The following is a 12,636-nucleotide window of genomic DNA, read 5'->3' on the forward strand; positions in this document are numbered from 1 at the left end:
TAGGATATCACACGTAGGGATCTGGATGCGTGCAGAGGAATGTAACCATCTCGTTCAGTATAAGTTGGACTGAAAACAGACAATATATGCACGAAGTACCCTCCGCCAAACACGATGTTCAGAGTTCGAGCACAGCTGTAAATTTAAGTGTCTGCATGCTCTGTTGACTCTGTCTTGCTGAAAACTGTAACTTCTGACAAACGAAACGCAGATTAATAGAAAATTGCCCATATATTTCGGTGGTTTCTGTGAAAATTGCATCGCGCTGCCGGAGCACATTTCGAATCACAAACTTTTCTTGTTTTTGCTCCTCTTGGATCAACCTTCTCATAACCATGAACCAGTTTCTATAGCCATTTGCTAAGGCTCGGCTACGGTCGCAGGTTCGAATCCTGCCTCGGGCATGGATGTGTGTGATGTCCTTAGGTTAGTTAGGTTTAAATAGTTCTAAGTTCTAGGGGACTGATAACCACAGCAGTTGAGTCCCATAGTGCTCAGAGCCATTTGAACCATTTTTTTTTTTTTTTTTTTTTTTTTTTTTTTTTTTTTTTTTTTGCTAAGGCTCGTGTTAAACCTTCCATCAAAACTAACCCTAGGATAGTTGTCCTTAGCACATAAAGATGGAAACAGCGACGAGTAAAACGGAATTCCTTGATACATAATCGAAGCCGAGATGGCCACACCTCAAGTTGGATGGCCTTACACTTTAGGGCCGATGCCTACACGCTGTCTTACTTACACTGCTGACTTTAATTCTATCGTTTCGCTGGTGTGTAAGTAAGCCTCTTCCAGTATCATTAAAACCGGTGCTTCCCCTATGCAATAGACTGATGGTGGACTTAACGGAAGCGCAGGCATGCATTGTAATGAGGGCCTGTCCAGTGCACGTGCAGCGCCCTTCTAGTTACCATAATCTACAAACAGAGGTCTCCCTCCGACCAGCGTGCATGGGATACACACGCCGGATTAGATGTCCCGTCTACTCGCCCACTTAAGTTCCGCATGGTTGTGTGGCAATTAATCGTCTCCGGCTGTCAGTTGAGAGTTAGTAGCATTATCAGCTTGTTAGCTGGCGATACTGACGCCTACATCTACATCTATAATCCGCAAGCCATCTTACGGTGTGTGGCAGATGGTAATTCTGGTACCACTGTCTGTTCTCCACTTCGATGTTCCATTCGCGGATGGCATATAAGTAGGATGATCGTCTGTATTAAATTTAATGTCGTAGGTGGGAGGAAGTAATATGATGCTCGACATACCTTGGAACGTACTCTCTCTTAACTCCAGCAGTAAACCTCTTTGTGATGTATAAACGCCTCTCTTGCAGCGCCTGCATCTGGCGTTACTGAGCATAATCGTAATCCTCTCACGCTGACTAAACGTTGCTGTGACGAAACACGCCGCTCTTATCCCTTCCATTAATTCAAGGTGGTAAAAGTGCCAGATTGATGAGCGAAACCCAAGAATCGGTCGAAATAGAATTTTGTAAGCAACTTCTTTCGTCTTCTGAGAATTTTCGGGTGTGCAGCCGGATCCCATCAACATTCTGCCCACATATGTCCGGCCATCTTCAGGTAAGTAGACAAATACTCAGATGTTTCCTACTCACCTGAAGATGGCCGGACCTTCCTGGGCCGAAATAGCATGGCAGAATGTTGATAGGATTCTGCTGCACACCCGAATATTTCTAGAAGAAGAAATACGCCGGGAAAATTTCCCAACTTACAACTCCTTTGTGCCAGAATTACATTTCCTTAAGATTCGAATAATGAATCTCAGCTCGGCATCTTTCACATTTCATGTGACCATTCCAGTTTAGGTCGCTTCTGATGATTACTCTTAGATATTTTACGGTATTAAAGCTGTGAGGACAGGGCGCGAGTCGTGCTTGGGTAGCTCAGTCGGTAGAGCACTTGCCCTCCAAAGCCAAAGGTCCCGAGTTCGAGTCTCGGTCCGGCACACAGTTTTAATCTACCAGGAAGTTTCAACCTTCAGGTAGCCTTTGGCTATTATCTCACGGCTGGTTCCATGTTAAAGACTGTTATGAGACACTTACCCTGCCCGCATGGGATGGTGGCCTCGTGCTCGTCAATGTCCGTATGCGAGCTGCGGCTTTGCATATGAGTACCACGAGAAGACAGTGGACCGGACAGGGCACATCTCTAACACGCAGCTTGCTTAACGTCCTCCTGGCTGCTTCCACCTCACCACCGCTGTCTGTCGGCCACATAGTGCCACATTTGTCTCACATTTCGACATTTTTCGTCGGCTACAGTTACAGACATACCACTCTCCCAGATACGCGCCCTCCAAGGACTAAGGATTTTTACAGCCTACTATTGCGCCGTGTTCCCTGGAACCCGATGGAGACTAAACATCCATCCATCCAGTGGCCCATAGTGTGGACTGCCATCCACCAGCCCTTCCTCCCTATGGATGAATGGGCACTGTGGTATCACATAGTCAGCAGGAAATTTGCCACGAAACAGCGACTGCACAATATTGGTTTGTCAGATTCCCCTCTTTGTCTCCGTTGCCAGTTACTGGACACTGGTGACCACCGTGTGACATCCGCCTCTTCACAAGGTGTCTGGCGCTTCGTGAACATATCATTGTCTGCTGTCTCCATTAGTAATACTGTTACGAGATATCCTACGTCATACCTCGCACAGTCGTCTGCAGAGCATATCTTTGTGTTTGTGTGTGGGTGTGGGTGTGGGTGTGGCTTTAGATGAAGCTGTAATCTTCTTTCGCTTGACACTTATCTACATGACCGAAAACTTCTCCCCTTGATACTCATTGAGGATCGCGTGCCAATGTCAATTCTCCTTTCCTTTAGCACTGTTCACAGTCACCTGGAATTGTTGAAGAATAAAATTTTCGACTTTTACTCTCGGTTTAATTTCAGTCTCCACGACTACAATTTAGACTCTCATTTATCGAGGAAGACCGCCAGACAGCCGTACGAATTTGGGAAGTTATTCAATTTTGACTATCAGTTACAGCATATCAGTATGCCATCTTCAGCCCATATATGCATTTCATATATTGATATTCAGATGCATCGATATTCGTATCCGGAACCACCTAAGGGCCGGTTCTTATAGCTTGACTGTTTGTACTTTCGCTGTCAGATTTACAATATCCAGTATGCCAGTATCGATACATCTGAATATTTACACCATGTGATCAAAAGTATCCAGCCATCTGACTGAAAGGGACTTAAGAGTTCATGTCATCCTCCATAGGTAATGCTGGAATTAAACATGGTGTTGCCCCACCCTTTGCCTTGGTGACAGCTTCCACTCTCGCAGGCATACGTTCAATCGGGTCCTGAAAGGTTTCTTGGGGAATGGCAGCCCATTCTTCACGGAGTGCTGCAGTGAGGAGAGAAATCAATATCGGTCGGTGAGGCCTGGCATGAAGTCGGCGTTCCAAAAAATCCCAAAGGTGTTCTATAGGATTCAGGCCAGGACTCTGTGCAGGCCAGTCCATTACAGGGATGCTATTGCCTTGTAACCACTCCGACACAGGCTGTGCATTATGAACAGGTGCTCGATCGTGTTGAAAGATGCAATCGTCATCCCCGAATTGCTCTTCAACAGTGGGAAGCAAGAAAGTGCCTAAAACATCAATTTATGCTTGTGCTGTGATAGTGCCACGCAAAACAACAAGGGATGCAAGCCCCCTCCATGAAAAACACGGCCACACCATAACACTCCGGCCTCCGAATTTTCCACAAACGTTGGCAGACAATGTTCACTGGGCATTCGCCGTACCCACACCCTGCCATCGGATCGCCACATCGTGTGCTGTGATTCGTCACTCTACACAACGTTTTCTCACTGTGCAATCGTCGAATGTTAATGCTCCTTACACCAAGCGAGGCGTCGTTTGGCATTAACCGGCGTTATGTGTAGCTCATGAGCAGCCGGTCGACCTTTAAATGCAAGTTTTCTCACCTTCTGCCCAACGACCTTGAAATCCAAGTTTTCTCACCTCCCGCCTAACTGTCATAGTAGTTCAAGGGGATCCTGATGCAGTTTGGAATTCTTGTATGCTGGTCTGGATAGATGTCTGCCTATTACACATTGTCGGCGGTCTCTGGCAGCCAATAGCCGAGGTCGGACTGCACGCTTTTGTGCTGCACGTGTCCCTTCACGTTTTCACTTCACTATCACATCGGAAAGTGGACCTAGGGATTTTTAGGTGCGTGGAAACCCCGCGTACAGACGTATGACACAAGTGACACCCAATCACCTGACCACGTTCGAAGTCAGTGAGTTCCGCGGAGCGAGCCATTCTACTGTCTCACGATGTGTAGTGACTACCGTGGTCGCTTAAATGCACCTAATACGAAAAAAGTATATTTTTGGGGGTTCAAAAATGGTTCAAATGGCTCTAAGCACTATGGGACTTAATTTCTGAAGTCACCAGTCCCCTAGAACTTAGAACTACTTAAACCTAACTAACCTATGGACATCACACACATCCATGTCCGAGGCAGGACTCGAAACTGCGGTCGTAGCGGTCTTTCTGGGGGTATCCGAATACTTTTGATCACATAGTGTATATATGAAATGCATATGCGCCCTGAAGGTGGCGTACTGAAATTCCGGAACTGGCAGTCAAAATGAAGTAAAATATGTTCTCGAATACGTACGGCTGTTTGGAGATCTTTCTTGTTGAGTATTTGACCAGCCGCTGTAACGGGTCCACAATAGATTAACAGGGACATTTTATGCTGTACGGTCTTTTTAAGCAGCTTTCTAATCTCCCCGCGATTCTACCTGAAGTGGCCCACATGTCTCAACTGCAATCGTGGCGATGGAAATTAAATTGTCAAAGCGGAAAATGATGTCCTTCAAGAAGATCAGCATATTCCGTTCTTTCACTTCCTTTGCATCCAACATTCTTTCATCCTTTCATCGTGAATCCTCCACTTCTTCTCTGTCCATTTTGAGCCTCATGTCCTTTGCTACCTGCCTTATAACACATTCATTCCATAAATGACTGAGTTGTTTCATTTTCTCTTGTGTTGTTTCTTTATGCAGCATTGTTGACTTATATAGGGCAAACTCTTGAATTTTTTACTGAAATGTATATGAAGAAAAGTTTAATTAATCTGTTGTCAAACATTAGGGTACACAAATGACGCAAAATTCTTTCTCACATACCTTTTTGGTTCTGCCGCTACGATCGCAGGTTCGAATCCTGCCTTGGGCATGGATGTGTGTGATGTTCTTAGGTTAGTTAGGTTTAAGTAGGTCTAAGTTCTAGGGGATTGATGACATCAGAAGTTAGGTCGCATAGTGCTCAGAGCCATTTGAACCATTTTTTTCGTTCTGATGTAATTTAACATAACTTCTCAATAATGACGAATATGTCGTTTATAGCAGACGCGGTACTCTCCTTACGACACATTTTTTCCAAAATTTCAAGATGATATAAATTGTAATTCTAAGACAGTTTGACAAGTGTTACGTAAGCATGCTTTGTTGCTATATGCCTGTGCTAACGTTGCAGTTTTGCACCTTGACCATTCTTTCCTCAGCAGCAGATTTGTCCAATCTATTTTCTTGAATTATTTCTCCTCTTTCCGCCCACCTGACAAAATTCGTACTTAAAAATGGAGAAAAGCTTTTCAGGTTCGTAACAATTTTTTTTCATCTGCTACTGAACTTGTTCTGCTGGCTGTTTCTCAGTAGAGTGACAAACGTCGCTCATTACTCCGACATTCCTTAAGTATGCCCCACTACAGCAAAAACCACTGCACCCACCGCGAGCCTCGTTCCGCGAATGACAACCTCTTGAAAGCGACCTACTATGCCAGTCGGCTCTTTGGCGGTGATCTGACAACGTGTCACTGACACGCATCGCAAAATCGTACTGCTGCTGTGACAGCAGGTCGACACCTGCGTACCTTTCGAAGCACCGAAATTAGCGTCTGCAGACACAAAGCAATTGCCCCGCTAGTGACTCATGAAACGGAAGGTCACACTGCACGGGACTGGTTGCTTAGAACAGCGGACGTGTGGAGCGGGTTCATTAACAGTTCTGGGAAGGCGCGCCAGTTTCACTGGCGCCAGAGAAACGTCTCCTGGCTGCAGCACACCTTAATGGGTGACGTCTGAGCTGCTCTGCGCGTTGAGTGAAAAGGGCGCGGCCGCCAGGGGCCGACACTCCCGCACAAGACGACTGTCCGTAACGAAGCGGCGGGTCAGGTAAAGGAGAAGCAAGTTTCCTTACAAACTCCTTCACTCCGAACCGTGAAACACGGCGACACAAATTAAAATACTGGCATTAGACTAACGTAATTTAGCGGCGTAGCTTTTCAGCGAGATATTTTCACCTCTGTCTACACTACTGTTTTGTCTCGTACAGCTCCGTAGGTGATCCTACATCGAGCCAGCTGCTACATGGAAAAAATTTGGAATCTAATTTATACAAAATTTTCAGAAAAGCTGTAGCTGGGACCAGTCAGCAAACGCAAGCTGACTACAGCACTTTCCTTCTTGCAAAGACCTCGGTGGAGACAAAACTAAAATAATAATGACAGATAAACTACGCAGATAACAAACTTTAAGGTATGTAATGGCAATCGGAAGAAAGTAAACGATTTCCGGCTGTATGGAATGACATTGAGCCGTGGGGGGACTGGTGCCATGGCTATCTTTGGTTAGGCACTATCGATTCCTTCTGGCAGAAGTTTGTCTTTGGAGCCTGGGCCGGGTCAGGATATAGCGGGGCCGGCCAGCGTGGCGGAGCGGTTCTAGGCGCTTCAGTCAGGAACCGCGCTGCTGCTACGGTCGCAGGTTCGAATCGTGCCTCGGGCATGGATGTGTGTGATGTCCTTAGGTTAGTTAGGTTTAAGTAGTTCTAAGTTCTAGGGGACTGATGACCTAAGATGTTAAGTCCCATAGTGCTCAGAGCCATTTGAACCATTTTTGATATAGCGGGCAGTACGGAGTGCGAAGGCTGACAACGCTGGGCAAAGCACGCAGAAGCGCGCGTATTAGCGAGACGTTGGAGAGACGACAGAGAGCACGGTGTGCCTGAGTGAGTACGGGCGGCAGTTGGCGCTTGATCGTACTGGGGTCAGTAACAGCGGGCCGGCGCTGTGGCTTATTGGCAACCGCGTGAAGCTATGCATGCGCTCGCTTCCGTGAAGGAACACGCTGTTACTATCGGCCTAAGCAGCGTCTGGTGTCTTCGCCACATCTATCCAGCAGCTGGCATCAAGTTAAGTAATTCAAGTGCTACCAACGATTAGTGAAATACACTCCTGAAAATTAAAATAAGAACACCGTGAATTCATTGTCCCAGGAAGGGGAAACTTTATTGACACATTCCTGGGGTCAGATACATCACATGATCACACTGACAGAACCACAGTCACATAGACACAGGCAACAGAGCATGCACAATGTCGGCACTAGTACAGTGTATATCCACCTTTCGCAGCAATGCAGGCTGCTATTCTCCCATGGAGACGATCGTAGAGATGCTGGATGTAGTCCTGTGGAACGGCTTGCCATGCCATTTCCACCTGGCGCCTCAGTTGGACCAGCGTTCGTGCTGGACGTGCAGACCGCGTGAGACGACGCTTCATCCAGTCCCAAACATGTTCAATGGGGGACAGATCCGGAGATCGTGCTGGCCAGGGTAGTTGACTTACACCTTCTAGAGCACGTTGGGTGGCACGGGATACATGCGGACGTGGATTGTCCTGTTGCAACAGCAAGTTCCCTTGCCGGTCTAGGAATGGTAGAACGATGGGTTCGATGACGGTTTGGATGTACAGTGCACTATTCAGTGTCCCCTCGACGATCACCAGAGGTGTACGGCCAATGTAGGAGATCGCTCCCCACACCATGATGCCGGTTGTTGGCCCTGTGTGTCTCGGTCGTATGCAGTCCTGATTGTGGCGCTCACCTGCACGGCGCCAAACACGCATACGACCATCATTGACACCAAGGCAGAAGCGACTGTCATCGCTGAAGACGACACGTCTCCATTCGTCCCTCCATTCACGCCTGTCGCGACACCACTGGAGGTGGGCTGCACGATGTTGGGGCGTGAGCGGATGACGGCCTAACGGTGTGCGGGACCGTAGCCCAGCTTCATGGAGACGGTTGCGAATGGTCCTCGCCGATACCCCAGGAGCAACAGTGTCCCTAATTTGCTGGGAAGTGGCGGTGCGGTCCCCTATGGCACTGCGTGGGATCCTACGGTCTTGGAGTGCATCCGTGCGTCGCTGCGGTCCGGTCCCAGGTCTACGGGCACGTGCACCTTCCGCCGACCACTGGCGACAACATCGATGTACTGTGGAGACCTAACGCCCCACGTGTTGAGCAATTCGGCGGTACGTCCACCCGGCCTCCCGCATGCCCACTATACGCCCTCGCTCAAAGTCCGTCAACTGCACATACGGTTCACGTCCACGCTGTCGCGGCATGCTACCAGTGTTAAAGACTGCGATGGAGCTCCGTATGCCACGGCAAACTGGCTGACACTGACGGCGGCGGTGCACAAATGCTGCGCAGCTAGCGCCATTCGACGGCCAACACCGCGGTTCCTGGTGTGTCCGCTGTGCCGTGCGTGTGATCATTGCTTGTACAGCCCTCTCGCAGTGTCCGGAGCAAGTATGGTGGATCTGACACACCGGTGTCAATGTGTTCTTTTTTCCATTTCCAGGAGTGTATAATGATGAATGCTCTTGAGGCAGCAAGGTATTGCAAGGGCTGTGATGTGATATTACATGCCTCTTATTAAGTGTGTGCTTCGCTCCTTAATAGTATTGCTCTTACTTTAGCTGCCAGGTGTCTAAAACATTGATACGTGTGCGCAGCCATACCGAACGATCTATATTCCGTGTCTAAAGATTGCCGGGTGGTACCTTACAGGCCCACATAAGGTGCTCCATGTGATGCTTGGGTTTTAATGACCCAGTTCCGTTTGCATCATTCGTGTACGTGCTTCTGCTCAAAGGAATGAAATCAGTTTTGTTATTGTCAATTTTGTCGAAGTAGTTTTCTGTATAAGTTTGAGTATTAAGGTGAAAGAAGGGTTGTTTGATTCCCTGTTGTCGCTTCTGATTTATGTTTCAGAGATCGGAAGCAGTGGGCTACCGAAGTGCAGAGCCTCTCCGTCTAAATTACTAGCGGGCGTACGGGCGGTGGACTTCGCCTGAGTTCGCGTGTGCTGTTTGGTTCTGATTTCGGTCTTCTGAACGGGGTGGAAGTATAAACAGAGTCCACATCTTAATTCGAAATACTCAGTCGCCTCCACCGTTCGTTGCCAGGTCACGGCCTCAAAGTCTCGGGCCTCAGTTATTGTATAAGCTGCAGTTTTCTAAAATTTGTGGTGGCTCTGCAAGGTTGCCTGGGTTAAATGTTTTAAATATTTGTCTCAAGAATTTTGAGGGATTTCTAGAAGAATGTGTCTTAATTGAAACCGTTTTCTAAAATTGCGGTGCAATTCAACCTAAGTGGCGTCAATTTTGATGGGGAAATAACTGCTTTATTATTGATCAAATTGTCTATAACCTTGTAAAGTTGGTTGGTAATGTCTCGCCCGGGAGGGGTGGTTTTAAATCTAAGTGGAAATAATATTTGATATCCTGTTTATTTGATGTAAAGTTTATTTCGAATAATTTACTTGGCCTGAGTGGCAGTTTTTTAAATGTTTGCAAAGAGATTAATTCGCTTGTGGTTTCATATAACAAGCAATTTGTAAAATTGGCTTGAGTGGCGAGTTTTTCAATGTTTTTAAAGAGATTAATTCATTTGTGGTTTTATATAACAAGCAGTTTGTAAAGTTTGCCCGAATAGCGTTTCTTAAAGAAATTATTATCTGATTTATGACTGTAATTCTCCTAATGATTTATCTATGATGCAAATAAATATGTTGAAATGAAGTGGTCACTGTATGGGTCAAGTCCTCCCACTCCCTTTATATTAAAGGTTAAGGAAATTGCAGTTCAAAATAGAATTAACGTTCCAGATATGCAGCGAGCTAGCTTGCGGCACACGGAGGAGAGGCAGGCTGGATTGAATGCGTACAGCGGCTTTAACGACTCTTGATCTTGTACAACAGCCGGTCTGTCCAACATTTTCATCTCAGAGCCGCAATTGCAGCCTGTGTCCTCAATCATTTGCGGATGTATTCCAATCTTTGTCTTCCTCTACCATTCTTGCCTTCTACAGCTCCCTCTAGTATCATGGAAGCCATTCCCTGACATCTTAACAGGTATCCTATCATCCCGTCCCTTCTCCTTGTCAACGTTTCCCACATATCCCTTTTCGGTCCGTTGTGCGGAGAAGCTCCTCATTCCTTACCTTGTCAGTTCGCTTAATTTTTAAAATTAGTCTGTAGCACCGCATCTCAAATGCTTCGATTCTCTTCTGTTCAGGATTTACCACAGTTCCTGTTTCATTACCATACAATGCCGTGTTGCAAATGTACATTCTCAGAATTTTCTTCCTCAGATTACGGCCTATGTTTGATACCAATAGATTTACCTGACCCGAAATGTCCTTTTTGCCAGAGCCAGTCTGCTATTTATATCTTCCCTGACTCGTCCGTCATGGATTATTTTGTTGCCTACGTAGCAGAGTTCCTACTTCGCCTACTTCGTGATCCCCAATATTTCTGTTAAGTTTCTCGCTATTCTCAATTTCGATACCTCTCATTAATTTCATCTTTTTCGATTTACTCTCTGCCCATATTATGTATTCAACTGACTGTCATTCCATTCAGCAGATCCTGTAATTGACCCTTTATTTCAGTCCGCAATTGCTTCTTCGACGTATAGATTGAACAGTATGGGTGAAAGACTACGCCCCTATCTTACACCCTTGTTAATCCGAGCACATCTTCCTCGATCTGCCATCCTGCAAGTTTTGTGTACTACAGGGCGCCCATATTTTTTTCAGATTTTCGAACATCTTGCACCACTTTACACTGTCGAGCACTTTTTCCATGTCCATAAATCATATAAACGTGTCTTGAGTTTTCTTCAGTCTTGCTTCCGTTATCAACCGCAACGTACGAATTGCTTCTTTTATTTCTATGCCTTTTCTAAAGCCAAACCTAACAGATCGTAAGCTTTCTTTTCCAATCTTCTGTGTATTATCTTTGCCACCAACTTGTATGTACTCGTATGCTCTATTACGCTGATTGTGCCATAATTTTCACACATGTCGGTCCTTGGAATCTTTGGAATTTTATATATATATATAGGATGTGAAATGTGCCACACACCTGTAGTTACTATAAACAGTTGTACGTAATATAGGTATAATATTTCTGTTTGACAGTGGTCTCTCCATGCTACCATGTTTTAGTAAGAATCTCCGTCTTAACTTTTTGTCAGATGATAGATTACCAGGGTGCGACCGCCCTACGCGAAACCTTGACATACGATTAGTTATTACATTTTGTTTGAAATAGCATGTCTCTTCATAATGACGGGATATGTTCTTACTAAGCTGTATCCCTATAATACAAAAAATATTCATATCACAGGCCTATAGTATTAATTTTATGCATGTACGTATGCCGAGAGGATATCGTGAATTCCACTTTTGCACATTTACCTCTAAGGAGCTCTAAACAAATCTTTCCCTTCTTTTATGTCGTACTAAAATTGTTATTTGAAGCTGGTTTTAGTTCAATAACTGTATTAAATAATTCAATATTATTGAACATGGCCTCCTACCCCACCGTAATATGCTACCGTTTAGGCTAGCGCATGTAGAAAGTTTTATTGGCTCTTATGAAAATGTTTTGCGCATTTCTTTATTCCATAAATTGTACAGTTCATGCAAACCTGATGTGCAGTAGCGACACCTGGCGCTTTACTGAAGCCCTGTCAATCGTCGCTGTACCTCAGACTGCTACGATGTTTAGTATAGAGTCTATATGGCTGTTCGAATAGTTTGTATATGGTATTTACATTTTTACATAACGTCGGCGATGCTTTTTTGGCTTACTCTCTGACTGTAGCATATTTGATGTGTTGGTTCGATGTGATTGAAAAATTGTTCGTACTCTGGTATGTAAATCTGTCATTTACGCATAAATCGATTTCTGATTGCCTTCCATTTGTAAGTTTGGTGTACACTATACAGCAAGATGCCTGTGTGTTATTATTTTATAAGTCTTCCAGATGGTCATCATGCAGCGAAATTAATTATCTAAAGTAAAATACTGTGGTCCGTAATTAGAACAAATATATAAGCATAAAAAGTAATGATTAACAGTAACTGGTTGCAGTTTCTAGTTTTTGTAACTATCAACAAGTATCTTCATACAGTCACGACCTTATTGTGAAGATTATCGACAAAACTGGATCATCTACGTTAATAATTTTTGCACAGCCCTGTTTTATTGACAGTGCACAATTTAATTGTGTGTTGATTTATTACAGTTTCTGCTTTTAATATATTTACACTCATAATGTTCTTCACAACTATACTTGTATAGAAATCAAATGAAATCCTCAATGAAGTTTATAACTATTCAGTATACAAAAAAGATTACATTCAACATAAATAAAACAAGTGCTGTGGACTTCCGTGTTCAGTGAGATTTTTAAATTAAATGTGGATGGTACCTCAGTGAACTGCT

The 12,636-nt window shown here is 45.0% G+C and overlaps 1 protein-coding gene and 1 non-coding gene across 2 annotated transcripts in view; one reads left to right on the top strand and one right to left on the bottom strand.

The window, feature by feature from the left end:
• LOC126278471 (G-protein coupled receptor 54-like) overlaps positions 1-12,636 on the bottom strand; it is a 1,326,787-nt gene that overhangs the window by 1,231,067 nt on the left and 83,084 nt on the right. The gene's annotated exons all lie outside the window — the stretch shown is intronic.
• On the top strand, positions 1,889-1,963 carry Trnaw-cca (transfer RNA tryptophan (anticodon CCA)). The gene has a single exon. It is a non-coding gene; the product is annotated as a tRNA-Trp (tRNA).

Source organism: Schistocerca gregaria, chromosome 6, assembly GCF_023897955.1.
Source record: "Schistocerca gregaria isolate iqSchGreg1 chromosome 6, iqSchGreg1.2, whole genome shotgun sequence".
NCBI classification, from domain to species: domain Eukaryota; kingdom Metazoa; phylum Arthropoda; class Insecta; order Orthoptera; family Acrididae; genus Schistocerca; species Schistocerca gregaria.